This window comes from Camelus bactrianus, chromosome 34 (assembly GCF_048773025.1).
Source record: "Camelus bactrianus isolate YW-2024 breed Bactrian camel chromosome 34, ASM4877302v1, whole genome shotgun sequence".
Classification (NCBI taxonomy): Eukaryota; Metazoa; Chordata; class Mammalia; order Artiodactyla; family Camelidae; genus Camelus; species Camelus bactrianus.
In genome coordinates this window covers 8,866,131-8,883,200 of record NC_133572.1, presented here as the reverse complement: position 1 = coordinate 8,883,200, position 17,070 = coordinate 8,866,131, and the positions used below count along the sequence as shown (strand labels likewise).

The 17,070-nt window shown below is 40.2% G+C and overlaps 1 long non-coding RNA gene across 1 annotated transcript in view; it reads left to right on the top strand.

The window, feature by feature from the left end:
• LOC141575880 (uncharacterized) overlaps window positions 1–17,070 on the top strand; it is a 200,332-nt gene that overhangs the window by 119,385 nt on the left and 63,877 nt on the right. Inside the window, exon 8 of the long non-coding RNA XR_012503902.1 lies at window positions 11,720–11,820. This is a non-coding gene — a long non-coding RNA (uncharacterized LOC141575880). The remainder of the gene's footprint in view (window positions 1–11,719; window positions 11,821–17,070) is intronic.

Below are 17,070 nucleotides of genomic sequence, written 5' to 3'. Positions count from 1 at the left end.
TATTCATAATAACTGGCGAGGTTAAAAAATATCCTTAACCCTATCTCCAAAATACTCATTGCTGCTCTTTTTATTTTTAATTTTCCTTAAGTATCTTTGTCTGATTTTTTTTGGAGCACTTGTCTTTGTGTCTCCACATCCTATGCAATGTTAAACTGTTCTGCTGATGGGTGATTGATGAGTGTCTTTACCTGTGACATTGGGAAAAGTTACTGAGCCATCTATGAGGCAGATGTGGTGTTTGTGGCATGAAGGACCAGTTTCCCACTGCTCCATTGGGAAGAACACCTCAGACTCTGAATAGAAACAGAGCTTTCCTCGATTTTCTTTCCTACTTTCCACTTTGAAATAGTTCATAGCCACAACTTGTCCAAAGACCTCTGTCTCCAGGTCTGTAGGTCTCCCAGGCAGATTCCTTATTACTGTTATGATGCAATAATTTTTTATGAACCTCTGCTTTAGAACATGGTGGTTTAGAGAGAGGCCTCGACATCTGAAAACCTAAGATGGAATTCTGCCACATGCCAGCGAACAGTCTTGGAAAGCGACTTAATTTCTCTTAACCTCAATTTCCTCATCTATAAAATGGGGTTGATAATAATACTACTAACCTTAGATGCAATGGTGTAAAGATTAAATGAGATAATTCATGTGAACTTTAGTATTGAGCCTTCTGAATTGTCAATATTCAAAAAATAGTAGAGGTGTTAGTGTAATAATTATAATTATTATTATCAACATTATGATTCCTTTTCTGGTTTTATAACTTGCAATCAGGTCATAAAAAATTATTGCTACACTTTCTGGGTTTGAGGATGAACCAATTAGGCAGGAAGAAAGTTTTCCAGAGATTTCTGGGAAAGAAGTTTCCTTGTTTTTTTGGAGTAAATTCTAGAAAACAACTCAAACTTGCTTCTTTGGGACATAGGCCAGTTCCTCAGATGGCCTCCTGAAGTCCATGCCATGTGTAGTCTCCTCCACATTGAATCGTGGCTGTGTGAACAATAGAACCACAGAATACTGTGGAAGTGACAGTGTGTGATTTTTGAAGCTACAGTCATTGCAGCTTCCTCCCTGCTCTCTTTGATTTCTTGCTCTGGGAAAAGCTAGCCACCATGTCATGAAGACCCTCAAAGTTTTGTGGAGAAGCCCACCTGGAGCTTGCCAGTATCCATCTATCAGCCATATGAGCAAACCACCTTGGAAGTGGATCCTCTAGCTCTAGGCAGGCCTTCGGTGTCTGCAGTTTCAGCTCACATCTGCCTGCAACTGCCTGGGAAATGTCTAACCAGAATCCCACAGCCAAACCACCTCAGAATTCCATCCCTACACTAACGGCGGGAGATAAGAAGTGATTATTGTTGTTTTAAAGTACTAGGTTTAATGTAATTTGTTGCACAGATATAAATAATGAATATACGAGATTAAAAAAAAAAAATTGTAGCCCAGAGTTGTAAGCAGGCGTCTTGTGACAATGGGAGGGAGCCAGCTTGAGGGGAAGCTTCCATTTTGGAAGGCAAAACAGAGAGGTGGGAAAGAACTTGAGTCCTCACTGTCATCACTAAAGTTCATCTCACTCATTGCTGTGCAGATCTTGAGTAATAAATCTTTTATTGTTAAAGCCAGTTTGGGCTTCTAACTGCTGAACCAAGGTAGGAAATAAGAGAATGTGGGCAGTGTGAGTGGAGTATAGGGAGAGTCTGAGACTCAACAAAAGGAGCACTGAGTGAGCGGGAAGGTGATCTGGAAGCGGCAGGCTGCTGCATTCGCTTCCTGGGGCTGCTGTAATGAACCACCACAAACTGGGTGACTGAAAACAACAGGAGTGCATGCGCTCACACTTCTGGAGGCTGGAAGTCCAAAATCAAGATGGCAGCTGGGTTGGTTCCTTCTGGAGACTCAGGGGGAGTCTTTTCCATGTCCCTCTCCCAGCTGCTGGTTGTCAGCAGTCCTTGGTGCTCCTTAGCTTGTAGATGCATCACTTAATCTCTGTCTCTGTGTTCATGTGACCTTCTTGTAAAGACACCGATCGTTGCAGAGAGGGCCCACTCTGATCCCGTAAGGTTGCATTCTGAGGTTCTGAGTAGTCATGAATTTTGAGGGGGACACTATTCAACATGGCACTGCTATGCTTTATGGTGTTCGATCATTCAACAAATTCTTATTGAGGGCCTGCTCTGTGCTAGGCCCTGTGTGGCTCCCAGGGGTAGAGTGATGGATGAGACAGATGAGGCGCGTGTCCTAAATGAAGCTCACAGTCCCTACCATCCAGTGTAGGACAGATGTTAAACAAATGCTTGCAAATATGACACAAATTTCAAAAGAAGAAACACTGAAGGCAATGGTTTCATGGGAAGAGAACTGAGCCATCTGAGGTGGGGTGAGGGGTGATTAAAAAGTTCTTCTTGTGGAAGGAACATCTAAGCCAAAACCAAACAGCAGTAGGTATTAGCCAGATGAGGAGTATGAAGGCCAGATTACTTCAAACTGGTGCGATGAGAATTTGCACCGTGAACAGGCGTGCACTGCAGCACTGCTCATGCGTGAGGGACTTTGAGAGCGCCTGCCCTGGGGCCTCAGCTGGCCCGAAATGTACCCCAGTCTCCCCGTCAACTACCTGTGGGGAAGGCTTCTATCCCTCTGTCTCCCACTCAGCCCTGAACTGGGACAGGTGGGGAGGCCCCTTATTAATGAGCCTCCTCACCCATTTGGGCATCTGGGCCCCGTTCCACACACTGTGCAGAATCAACTAAATCAAGCATGTGGCTTTTATCTAGGCTAGATTTTTTTCTCCTTCTTCCGTGAGCATTCTCTAACTTTTCCCTTCCTCTGACCCTGCTCTATTTTCTGCCACAGAACAAGCCTATTGCTTTATGTTTTAGCTGATACTTTATTTGCCATTGAATTGTAGAAGGCCACTTTTCCCTTGAAAACATCTCAAGTGTGTGTCGCACCCATTCAGTGTTTTCTAGGAGGAAAAGGCATGTACAGTTTTTCGTTTGTCATCTCATCAGCACAAAAGGTTTTTTTTTTTTTTTAAGTATCTTTCCTTTAGAATAAAAGACAGAGATAGTCCACAATAACATTTCTCAAATATCACAACTGAAAAAACAAAATAAAACAGAACACCAAACACTAGCAAGATCTGGGACTGTTATGCAGGAAAACTTGAGTAGATTCTTGTAATTTGGCTCCTTTGCAAGGTTAATGAGACCCCTATTTAAAACAATAAGGTCATAGATTTGAGAGCTTTAAAGAATCTTGGAGGTTATCAAAATTCTGAAAGACCATAAGCCCCTTTATTTTACAGATGAGAACAATTAAATATGGAGGTGAAGTGAGTTAGCCAGATGATTCAAAACTTCTCTCATTCCTCAAAAACTGTTATTTTGTTTATTTTTTAATGACTTTGGTTCTCCACCTTACTTTGCACGTGTGCCTATGCTCTTTATGCTCCATCCAACCTCTTCAGGTTTCTCCTCTTTATTTGTTGCCCTTTAACGCATACGAAACCCAATACCCTCCCCTGGGTGGAGGTGGTCCGGGTCTCAGAGAAACGAGGGTCACCTTATATCAGGACTGGAGGACTTGCCCCTACACTGGAGCTTGGGCTTCTGAGTCTTTTTTAAAAGGTTATGCATGTCTTCAACATACAGAAAAGAAAAAAAATATTTTAAAGCCGTTTTCATTCGTTGTCTTCAGTCTAAAAATAGGGTGACAGAGGGATCGTGGGATAAGCAGCCGGAGCAGGGAAGAGTCGGTTGCCACAGTAACCAATGAGCCATTTCGCTGCATTTGCCTTGACTGTGTGATTTCTGGGAGGCTTTTTCCCCTTTCCTTCTCCTGTGCGTGGGGGTGGGGGTAGGTGGTGGGGGCATTTTTAGATTATATAATATGGAACCAGAGTCCTTATTTGTAGAGTCTTCATGAAAATGCTACTCCCTTCTACTTGCCCACCCTGCTGCTAACAGCCTTGGGTCATTGGTTTTGCTGGGGACTAAGAGAAAAGATTATGATCACACCCATCTCCTTGTACAGTAGTGCCTTTCTTGAACACTTCCCCAATTTTTGGCAACCTAGTTCCATAGAAATATCCGCCTCCACCTCCTTCCTTCCAACTCCGATCAGGTCCTCAAATGCCCTAGGCTCCTACAACCCACCAGGAGACTACCGGAGCTTTCTTCTCTTCCAGAGAAGAGAGATGCAGCCCTGTGTGCGGGTCAAGTCAGGGAAATCATTCTGAAGCTGACCTGGTTCTGCTCTCCTGATGGCAAGCTCCACCCTCTCCCGAGCCGCAGATCCTGGGATCTGGATACAGGCCCACACCAGAGTGTAGAGAGCGCTGGGTTTGGAGGCTTTGGAGGCAAACAGACCTGAGTTTGAATCCCAAACCCACCACCTTGGGCTAATCGTTACTTGCCATTTTTGAGCCTGCTGTGTGGTTGTGAGAGATAGTACACCAAAAGCAGCCAGCACAGTGTCTGCCACATATTAGGCACCGAATGAATGTTAATCTCTGCTACTTCTTCTTGGGTTTCCCAGACCATCCCCTTCCCTCCCTGCTAACACGGGGCTCTGGTTGACTGATGAAGGCTCACTCCCGTAAAACGTTTTGGAAGAGCTAACATATACATATGAGAGGTCAACTTCTCCTTTAAGGGGCCTTTTGTACCCAACTCTCAATATTCCTCACTCTCCTCACTGGCTGCCTCACATGACATCCTCCAGGCTTCAGACCTTTCCTGACTTCTTTTCATCAGAACACATCTGTTCTCAGTCCCATTTATGAAGAGCATGGTAGGTGCCTGGAGAGCTCATCAGGTTTATATCAAAATGTAAAAATGTGTTCAATGTATCCAAATGGGTTAAAATGATGCATGAAAATTTACAATCTTTACTGCTTATTAGGGTGATCAGAAATGAATGAGAAGCTGAATGAGTTGTATTAGTTAGAAATTGTTTTTTAGTTGCAGTGATGGAAATCCAACCTGAACTCACCTAAGTAAAAAGAATGTATTAGCTAAAGTAAGTGAGAAGTCCGGGGTGGCACTATCCACAGGGTCCCAGTGATTCAACGACTTGCATTAGAACTTTTTATATTCCTTAACTCTGCTTGTCTCTGAGTGGCTTTAAGCTCCCGCTTACCACAGACAGACTCAAAATTGATAACATGGCTTCAGATTTATATCTTTCCAGCTGCTATGACCTTGGAGGCAAGACTCCTTCTCTTCCAACTCCACACTGGATAATTCCAGGGAAAGGCTTCTGCTAGCTTCGTTTGGGTCTTATGCTGAACCTGGACCAATCACTTTGGCCAGGGGAATGGGGTCCTATCATTGACCCATGTGTCCCATGTCAGGGAGGTGACAGAGTGTGAGGGGTAGCCACCAGAATGACATAATTCACACGGGGAGAGGATCAGTTCCCCAAAGGAGGGTGGAGTGCTGGTGGAAGGCAGAAACAACAGAGGTTCACTTCAGAAGAATGACAGATTATGCCTGGACACCCAGAAGGGTGCCAGGGGAGGGGTGGAAGTGGGTAAGAAGCAAGTGGTTGATTGACTCTGAGGAAGAAGACAAGGTTCTTGCCCTCAGGGAGCCCTGAATTCAGTGCAGAAGAGAGGACTAAAAACTCAAAGAGAAAGAGGTGGAATCCCAGGGATCGGCCAAAATGCACAGACGCAGCCAGAGAGGAATTGAGAGAGGGCTTAAAGTAAAAACTTAAAAGTTGCACCCTATGTCAAAGGAACCAACTGTCTATAATAACATTATGTCTGAAATTGGGTGCTGTGGATCTCCAGTGTTCCACTGGATAACACTAGGTGCTCCTAAGGGAAAAATTACAAGGGAAAGGAAAAGGAAGGAAAAGGAAGGAAAAGGACCCTGGCCGTGTTTTGGATTTGAAAATTCTTGCTTAAAGTTAATTAGGTTAGTGTGCTATTTTATTATGGGAACCCTAGTCACAAGTATATTCACTTCAGTCTTTTTTTTAAAATAATTTTTAACTTACTCACTTTCTTTTTCTTTCTATATGCATTTTAGAATAACCTTGTCTATAACTACCAAAAAATTTCTGTGATTTTGATAGGAATTGTGTTAAACTTTCACATTAATTTGGGGGAGAATTAATACCTTTACTATGCTGAGTCTATGTCTCTCCATTTATTTAGGTTTTCTTTGATTTCTTTTACCAGTGTTTTTTAGTTTCAGCATACAAGCCCTGTACTATTTTTAAAAGATCTACACCTGAGTATTTCTTTCTTTAACCAATTCCAATTGATACTGTATTTTTAATTTTGATATCTGATTGCTCATTGTTAGTATATATAAATGCAATTGAATTTTGTATGTGTTTCTTGTATCCTGTGACCTTATTGTACTCACTTTTGGATTTTTTGTAAATTCCTGGTGATTGTCTATGTACACAATCATATTATCTGCATATAAGACAGTTTTATTTATTTCTAATCTGCATGCCTTTTATTTCTTTTTCTTGCCTTATTGTACTAGCTAGAACTTCAAACACTATGTTGAATAAGAGAGGTGAGAGTGGGCATCCTTGCTTTGTTCTTGATCTTAAGGTTAAAATATTCAGTCTTTAACCACTAACTGTAATTTAAATTTTTTTGTAGTTCTTTATTGAATTGAAAGAGATATTTTCCATTTCATATTTCTGAGAGTTTTTTAAATCATAAACTTTGAACTTTGTCAAATGCTTTTTCTGCATTGATTGTGTCATGTGAGTCTTCTTGTGTAGCCTAATTTGATGAATTACAATGACTGATTTTTAGATACTGAACCACTCTTGCATCTCTGGAATAAACGCTACTTGGTCATGATGTATAATTCTTTTTATGTAGTGCTGGATTCTATTTGGTAATATTTTGTTAAGGATTTTTGTATCTGTATTCATAATGGCCATTGGATTTTGTTTTCTTTTTTTAATTGTCTTTTTCTAGTTTTGGTATGAGGCTAATACTATCCTCATAAAATGAATTGAGAAGTGTTTCCTTCTCTTGCATTTTCTGGAAGCGATTGTGTGGAATTGGTGTTACTTCTCCTTTAAATATTTGTTATAATTCTCAAGTGAAAACTTCTGGGCCTAGAGATTCATTTTTGGGGAGTTTCTCAAATTATGAATTGAAATTTCTTAATGGTTCTAGGAGATTTATTTTCTTTTTCATATGCTGTGCTGGTTTGTGCTTTTTTTTTAGGAATTGGTTCATTTCATCTAAGTTGTCAAATGTGTTTATAGAGTCGTTTGTAGTATTCCCTTGTTATCCTTTTGATGTCTGCAGAATCTGTAGTAGTATCTTCAGTTTCATTCTTGATCCTGGTAATTCAATATTCTCCCTTTTTTTTGGTAAGTCTTGCTAGAAGTTTGTCAATTTTATTGATTTTTGAGGAAAAAAAAAAAAAGCCCAAGTCTTTTTTCATTGATTTTTCTCTATTGTCCTTCTGTTTTCAATTTCATTGATTTCTGCTTTTATCTTTATTATCTTCTTTTTCCTACTTGCTTTGAGTTTATTTTACTTTTCATTTTCTAAGTTCTTAAGGTGACAGCTTAGATTATTTGAAACTTTCCTCTTTTCTAATATATGCATTTAATACTATAAATTTCTCTCTCAGCACTGCTTTAGCTGTGTCCCACAAACTTTAGTATGCTCTATTTTCATTTTCTTTCAATTCAATGTATTTTTTAAAATTTCCCTTGAGATTTCTTCTTTGACCCATATATTATTTAAAAGTGCGTTGTTTGCATTATAAGTATCTGGAAATTTTCTTTTTATCATTCTGTTATTGGTTTCTAGTTTGATTCCATTGTGGTCAGAGAACACACTTTGATTTGGATTCTTTTAAATTTGTTGAGGTTTGCTCTAATGGACCAGGATTTGTTCTATCCTAGTATATGTTCCATGGGCACTTGAAAAGAATGGAGGTTGTGCTGTTGTTGAGTGGAGCATTCTACAAATGTGTATTGATCCATTGTTAACCAATGATGTTACTGAGTTCTTCTGAATCCTTTCTGATTTTCTACGTAACTGTTCTATCAATTATTGAGAAGGATTAAACTCTCCAACTATAATTTGCATTTGTCTTTTTTTTTTTTTACAGTTCTATCAGTTTTTGCTTCACACATTTTCCAGTTCTGTTGTTTTGTGCATATATATTTAGGATGTCTGTGCCTTCTTGGTCAATTGACCCTTTTATTGAGGGGGGTACTGTAATAAAATATTCCTCTCTGTCTCTTTTAATTGTCTTTGCTTTAAAGTCTACCTGATGTTTATAGAGGCTTTCCTTTGATTAATGTTTGCATGATACATCTTTATCCATCCGTTTACTTTCTACCTGCCTATATCATTTTATTTAAAGTAGTATCTTTTAGACGCATAGAGTTAGGTCATGTTTTTTAATCTACTCTGCTAATCTCTATCTTTTAATTGGTGTATTTAGATCACTTACCTTTAAAATAATTATTGATGAATTAGGGCATAAGTCTGCCATTTTATGTCTTTTGTTTGTTTGTTCTCTGTTGTTTTTTATTTCTCTGTTTCCTTTTTTCTGCATTCCCATGGGTTACTTGAACATTTTTTAGAATTTCAGTTTGATTTACTTATAATGTTTTTGAGTGTATCTCTTTGAATAGTTTTTTAAGTGGTTTATCTAAGTATTATTACACTGTACATCCATACCTTATTACAGTCTTCTGCTATCATCATATTATCAGTTTAAGTGAAGTGTAGAAACCTTACTTCCCTTTTGCATTTTTTACACTTTCCTATTTATAATATAATTTCTTAAATATGTTCCCCTATATTTTTCAGAACCACATCAGGCCTTGTTATATTTTTTTTGCTGTTGTTTTGATCATCAAATGTAATTTATACAACTCAAAATGAGAAAGTCTGTTGTGTTTACTTATTTTTTCTTACTGTATTCATTCTTCCATCCTGATGATCCCAGGTTTGTATTTTTAATAATTTGCATCCTGTGTAAATAACTTCTTTTAGAATAAATCTGGTGGAAAAAAAATAGATCTGCTGGCAACAAGTTCTCTTAGTTTCTCTTCATCTGGGAATGTTGTGATTTCCCCTTATTCTTGAAAGATAGGATTCTAGATTTATGGATTAATCTTTTAGCACTTGAGAAATGTTGTGCCATTTTCTTCTGGCCTCTGTGGTTTTGATGAGAAATCCAGAGATGTTTGAACTGTTTTTCTTCTATTGATAAGGTATTATTTTTCTTTATCTACTTTCAAGATTTTTCTTTGTCTCTAGTTTTCACAATTTTGACCATGATATATCTTGGAGTGGATTTCTTTGGGACTGATAGGGCCCTTTAGGATTCGGGCATTTTCAGAGCCAGGTTATTCAGGGAGGAAACAGTATTTTCACTCTCTTTAAGTCAGGGAGAATCCCTGATCTATAGGATTGTCTACCTGTGAATGCTGATGTAAATATTTTTGGTACTTGTATTTAGAGAAAAGTGTATTTGTTCTTTAAAAGCAGGGCCCATATTGATTTTTTTTTTTTTAATATTGACAACAGCATCTAAGTGGCCATCACCAGCTTGATTTTTAAGTGAACTTCATGAACAAGTATCCCCCCTGAGGAAGACTGCCCTGTCTGGGTGACTTGAACAGTCCTGTTTTCCTTCTTGACCTGGAATTTCCTTACCTTGACTGTTTGCCTTCCCCTTGCCGCGGCAGTTCCCTGTTCTTCAACTGGAGCTGTAACAGCTTGACCGCATGCGTGCTTCTAGGCTCTTGACTCTCCTTTATCTACTCTCAGTCTCTGTGCAAATCGTATCTAATTTAATTGTTTTAAATAATGTCTATATGCTGATGGCTCCTGCATTTATATCTCTAGCCCTGAGGTCTCCCATAAACTCCTATATAGTTGGACTCATATATAGTTGGATTAATCGCTACCATGTTTGTTACTATTTTCTATTTGTTGCTCTTGTTCTTTGTTTCTGTTTTTGTCTTCCACTCTTTCTCCCTTTTGTGGTTTTAACTGAGCATTTTATATGATTCCATTTTCTTTCCTTTCTCTGCGTTTCAGCTATTCTTCTTTTTTATTACTTTTTTAGTGGTTGCCCTAGAGTTTATAGCATACATTTACAACGAATCCAAGTCCACTTTCAAATAACATTATACCTCTTCATGGGTACGGCCAGTCCCTTCCAATAACAGGGTAATGCTATTTCTCCTTCCCAAACCTGGTGTCATTGCTGCCATTCATTTCACTTATACATAAGCACATGCATACAAAATTAAATACACTGTGGCTATTATATTTTTAAACAAGCTATTTTCTGTTCAGTTAAGAATAGGAAAAATAAGATTTTTTATTTTAGCTTCATTTATTCCTTCTCTGATGCTCTTCCTTTCTTTATGTAGATCTGAGTTTCTGATGTGTATCATTTTTCTCCTGGAAGAACTTCTTTTAACAAATCTCACAAGACAGGTCTACTGGCAACAAATTCTCTCAATTTTTGCTACTCTCAGAAAGTCTTTTTTTCCCCTTCACTTTTGAAGAATAGTTTTATAGAGTAGAGAATACTAAATGGGTGGTTTTTTTCTTTCAATACTTTAAATATTTCACTCCACTCTCTTCTTGTTTGCATGGTTTCTGAGGAGACATCAGGTATAATTCTTTAGTATTTTGGGCGGCATTTATCTCATTTGGTGTTCTGTGAGCTTCCTGGATCTGTGTTTGATGCCTGACATTAATTTGGAGAAATTCAGTCATTATTGCTGCAAATGTTTCTTCTATTCCTTTCTGTCTCTTCTTCTGGTATTCCCGTTATATACATGTTACATCTTTCATAGTTGTCCCACAGTTCTTGGATATTCCATTCTATTCTGTGTTTTCAGTCTTTTTTCTCTTTTCTTTCTCATTTTAGAAGTTTGTATTGACATATCCACAAGAGCAGAGATTTTCTCAGCCAGTCTACTAATGAGCCAATCAAAGACATTCTTCATTTCTGGCATGGTGTTTTTGATCGCTAACATTTCTTTTTGAGTCTTTCTTAGAATTTCCATCCCTCTGATTACATTGCCAGTCAGTTCTTGCATATTGTCTGCTTTACCTATTACTGCCTTTAGTATATTAATCATAAATGTTTTAGAATCCCTGTCTGATAATTCTAATATTGATGTCATCTCAGTCTGTTTCTGATGCTGGCTCCATTTCTTCAGTGTTTTTGCATTTTAGTATGCTTTGCAGTTTTTTTTTTTTTTTTTTTGATAACTGCACATGATGTACTGAGCAAAAGGAATGTCAGTAAATAGGTCTAAGCTGTTGGGGTTAGGGAAGTGTTTTCTTGCCCTATAATTAGGTCTCAGTCTTTTAGTGAGCCTGTACCCCTGGACTGTGAACTTCCTTGGTGCTTCTTAGCTCTCCCCCGTGACCCCACGGAGGGGCAGGATGGCTAAAGTGTTCCTGAGTTGGATATCTCCCTTCTCCCAAGTTAGTTAGGCTCTGATAAAACCTTAGCAGGTTAGGCCCTAATTAAATACTTTCTCTTGGAGACAGGTTTTGTTAAGAACAGAATCTTCTTGAGTACTTCAAAATGATTCTTTTCCCAATCCCTTTGCCAAAAGCACAAGGGAATTTCCCCCGCAATATTCACTCTGGTAGAACTCCTGGCAATAAAACTCACAAAATGGGTGGGAGCCTTTCATGACTGGTACCCTTGGTGTTTTTAACTCTCAGACTTGTCCACGCCGAATCTCCTCAACTGATCCATTGCAATGAAGATTTTCTAACTCAGCACTGGTTCTTACAGAAGTTTCTGCTCCTGGCTTTCTCCTCTGGTAAGTTGTGATTGTCTGTATATATTCACTTGTCTATCACTCCAACCTGGAGAGCAGAAGTTTGCCCTGTGACCTCACTTCTCTGATGGATCTAAGAAGAGTTGTTGACCTTTCGGTTTGTTCAGCTTTTTCTTGTTGTTAGAATAGAGTGACGACTTCCAAGCCCCTTAACATGCTGGACTGGAAACTCCGTTCCATTCAAAAGGGCTCCACCCTCATAATCTAATCATACCTGAAAGTCTTCCCACCTCCAAATACCATTACATTATGGGTTAGATTTCAACATATGAATTTGGAGGGGACACAAAAATTCAGTCCACAACAATGTATAAATATCATGTCAGCCTTGGGGCCTTAACACTAGCTCCTCCTCCTGCCTGAAATGTCCTTCCCCAGTTCTTCCCATGTCTGCCTCTGTCTGGTCAGTCAGATCTCAGTTTAATTTGTACTTCCTCAGTGTGATGGTTAGTTTATGTGTAACTTGGCTAGGCTATAGTGTCCAGTTCATCAACCAATTAGTAATAGGGGTGTTGCTGTGAAGAAGGCATTTTGTAGCTATAGTGAATATTTACAACAGTTGATTTTAATTAAAAGAAATTTTCTTTAATAATGTGGGTGGGCCTCATCCAATCAGTTGAAAACTCTTAGGAGTAACATTGAGGTTTCCCTGTGGGAGAAAAAATTCTGCCTCAAGACTGCAGCAGCTGCTCCTGCCTGACTGATCCAGCCTGCTGGTCTGCCGCACGGATTCTGGACTGGCCAGTCCCTACGCCCACATAAGTCAATTCCTTGAAATAAATGTACCTCTGTGTGTGAATCCTCTATTTGGTCTGTTTCTCGGCTATTTCCTTGGAGAATCCTGACCAATACGTTCTGTGACAGCTTATCTGACCTGCCACTCTCTGTTAGTCCTTCCCCATGTCACTCTACAGTGTGTTGCCCTGTTTTTGTTTTCTTTATCTCATTCATCTCTCTGCAAATCTCTCTGGGTCATTTGTTTATTTATTGTTTGTCTCTCATGTTTCCTTACAAGGCACGTGAAAGCTGGGGTCCCTTGTCTGCTTGTTTCACCCTTCCGTTCCCAGCATGTTGTTGAATGAGTGGATGGCTGCCGCCTTGCCTTCTTCCCTGCAAGGCCTGGTCCCTCTCACCTACCTTGACTCAGTACCAACCCAAGGAGGTATATTCTTGACTGTTCTCATTTAATAGGATGTAAAAATGGGACTCTTTTAATGTCTATTTTACCTGAGGCTTAAAAAAGTAGGTTGATAATAGGCCTGAAAATAATAGGCCAAAAGTCTCTCTCACCTTCTAACATGGAGACTCCGCCACCTAAGTAGGCATCTGAGAACTGGCAGTCTACATCTGAACAGCTGCCCACCCACCTGGCCGGCGGGAGGGGTAGGGTGCTTCCTCTTCATGCCAGCCTAGTTAGGGGGCTTCTGTGGAAATGCTATGGACTATTTCCACCTCCTGCTTGTGAAACAGAAAAACAAGTGGTGTGTGCAGAGGTGCTTGCTGGGCTGGTGGAAGAGGGAAGCAGAGTTTGTCAGAGTCCAGGGATGAGAGAGTGTGTTCTGTGCATCATTATGTGTACCAGATATGGGCTTTGCTAATAGTGAAAGCTGGCCAGGCTTTTTGTTTCATGCCACATGAGAGGGCTACCTGCAAGGGGCAGGAAGCCACAGCAGGAAGTGTAACGTCAGGTGTCCAAACACTGAAGAGGGAAACGTTAGTGACCATCTGAGGATATGCATTTGTTGCTTCAAGGGAATGGCAAATTAGCTGTTTCTGGTGGTGTGTGGGAGCATTTCTGAAGAGCTCATGAAAATGCCATGAGAAGAAATGTCTTAAACACCTGCCAGTCCCAGAGAGCACGGATGCCAGCTTACAGCACTGCCAGCCAAGAAGACCTTCCCTGGCTGCGGTGCAGCTAGCTAGGATAACTCTGGTTACAGATCAACACCTAAATCTCAATGGCTTAACACAGCTATGGTTTTATTTGCATTTATACAAAGTCTGTGCAGGCGAGGTGGCCCTCGTTCATCCCTTGGCAAGGGAACACAGCGGCGGGGGATGCACATAGTCTCTGAACTGCTTTGACCCATAAGTGACCCATCACTTCCACTGATGTTCACTGGCTGGCTTAAGTCATATGGCCCCCACCTAACTGTAAGGGATGCTGGAAATGAAGGGGGGCACACACAGAATATTTGATGAGGACAGCCTCTGCCCCACTGCCTTTCTCCTCGTTTGCTCCCATTCCCACCCTTCAATCTGTACGTAGGACCAATAATCAGCCTGAACGTACCAGTATAGTCATACTGGTTATTAAATCCTTTTAAATCCAAGTGATGGATAGAAAGTGGTCTTTGTACTATTCTTTCTACTTTTGAATAAGCTTGAAATGTAGAATTTTAACAATTATACAGGATTAGTTTTTTCTTACTGTTTATTGAGCACTTACTATATTCTAGGACCTTTACAAATATTCACAAAGCCTGTGAAGTAGCACCATTAGTATCTTCATTGTACAGATGAGCTCAGTAAAACACAAAAAGATGAAGTCCTCGGCCAAAATGTAATCTAGCTGATCTGGTAAATGATTTCATACTAATTGCCATTGTCCACTAGTTGTTTATTGACGAGAATGGGAGCTTTTTAGTGAAGGGATCCTTCCTTATTCAGCTTAGTACTTCTAACAGCCTTCCCAGGGCTTGGCACAAAATAAGTTTCCAGTAAATGTAGGAATGGTCATTTTAATGACTGAAATGGGAGTATAGTATGACTTGAAGTGACTTAAGAGACTGACGAATTCTTAATTATTTGGGTGAGACTGGAAAAGTCACGGGTGTATCCTATGGGCAGAATATGGGTGTGTTCCAAGGGGCAGGAAGAACCAGGTCCCACTAGTCTGAGCGACGTGGGGGCTTGTTTTAAATTGCATCCGTTAGATCCACATGTTCCCCATACAGGTGACACTCTGGGAGATCACTTTGAAGGACTCACCTTAAATGCCACCTCCTCTCAGGGGCCTTCCCCAGGCACTGGAGCTCAAGCAAGTCCCCACTTTTAGCCTGAGGCCCAGCCCTTCACTCATCTCCTTTATAGCTCTACCACAACTTGCAAGGTTTTATCTACTTAAAAAAACCCTTCTCCACTACAGTGTGAGCTCCATGAGGCAGGAATCGTGTCTGTTTTATTTACTCCTCTATCCCCAGCCATAAGAGTGATTCACACATACTGTGTGCTCAAGAATATTTGCTCAGTGAATAAATGAGCAAATGAATGAGACCTGGCCCTCATTGTCACCTCCCTGTCCTATACCCTGGGACTTGTGAAGGGTGGCTTGGATTTAGCAGAGCGCTGCATTTGTACTACTCAGGAGGTGGAACTGGCGAGAGAAGGTGACAGAGAGGCATCGCATCCAGATGCCAGCAGAGAGAGATGTCGGTACTCAAGTGACTAGTTTTCGTAGCGCTATTTGTCCAATACAAGGAGATGCTGTCACTACATTGATGGATTTTTGTGTTTGTATAGAGGGGAGGAGGGAGAGAATCCAACCTAGGAATCTTATTATCAGTTAGAGTTGTGCTTCTGTGGGAAAACGCATTCTGAGATTAAACCACAGACTTTAAACAGGATCTTTAAAACAGCTAGTTTATAAGTCAGGGCCTGTCTACATATTAATCTCTCATTAGGAATTCAAAAATTGCTCACGTGCTAGACATCGCTGACAGTTGGGAAATACAAAGTATAAGGCATATTTTCCTTCCTCAAGGAGGACACAATCTAGGCGAGAGATGGGCTTAGACTGTCATCCCTCTTCTGAAAAACTGAAAAGAGATTACTTCTCACCCACAACTTAACATAATTCCATTGTAGGGAGACCCAGACATGAAAATCCTGATAATTTAGAGTTACTCATAGTGCATTATATTTTACTTTTAGAGAAAGCAAGATATACGCAATGCAATGAAGGATCAGTGTGTCATTTTAGCAAAGTTTGACTTTCTTATTTTAAATTTTTAAAGTAGTTCTCTTTTTCCCTCCTTCTTATATCTGTTTAAATGTTTTAGGTGTCCTGTATCCTCCACAGCTTGTAACCTGACAAAATTCTTGCTGCTGCATTTGACCCTGCATTACAGCTGGCAGCTTACACATCTGTCTTCCTCCACAGACTGTACATCCTGCGCTCGGGATGTGAAGCTGTGAAGCTACGGATAATTCCACATATAATTATGGTTAAAAATTATATACAATTTTCTGCAAGTGATAAATTCTTTTCAGCTTTTTATGGTAGGTGGGAATCTAATCCAAGGGTCTCATATTTAGTGACAAAAGTGGAGAATGACCATCCTTATTAGTCAAGGAAGTATTAGAGAGTGAGGAAGTGATAGAGTTTGTAGATATGTTTCATGTATTTTTATTGTTTTAATTTGCTTTAAGTTTAGAGGTTGACATTTTCCAGTTGTGGTTGGGGATCCATTTTGTGTTCTGAAGGCCTCTGGATACTGACTAGCTGGGCACTTCCCCCAGAGTTAGTGTTCCTTCCCTCTCATTGTGAAAGTCTGTCTGTGTCAGTTAAGGACTGACACAGTAACAAACCACCCCAAAACTCAGTGGCTTAAAACAGAGATCATTCACCTAACTCACGAGTCTGCAGGTCAGAGACTGCATGTCTGCATAGTTCTGCAGATCTCGGCTGGCTTCTCTCACCTGTTGGGTGATGAGCTGACTGTTCACAGAGACAGCTGAGCTGCTAGGCTGTCATGAGAAATGTAGATTCAGTGGCAAAGTGGCATTGATGCAGGGAAGGTGAAGAACGGGGACCGTCAATGCAATTAATCTACCCAGCTGCTCTCAGTCACGATCCCATCCCTCACACTGATGGAAAAACGGGGCTCAGAACCTCAGCTGGACTCTGCTTTGGGGGAATGGGAATCATTCTCCTTGGTCGTCTCGGAGATCCTGTGGAACATGGTAGGAAGATCACAGGACTGAAACCAGAAGACTGGTTTCAGATGGTTGGATGGTCTTTTGCTAATAAGAGGACCATTTTCCTTATTTTAATGGGTGGCACAGTCTTCTGTGCTATCAAGGCATACACCATATTTGCACATGAGTGAAGGGGGGCTCAAGGACAGTGATAAGTTTGTATCATAGAGCATCCAATATTATTATAGTTATTTCAACTCCCAAAGAAACACAGTATTTATGAGTTAGAGTTTTTCCAATTTAATATATTTA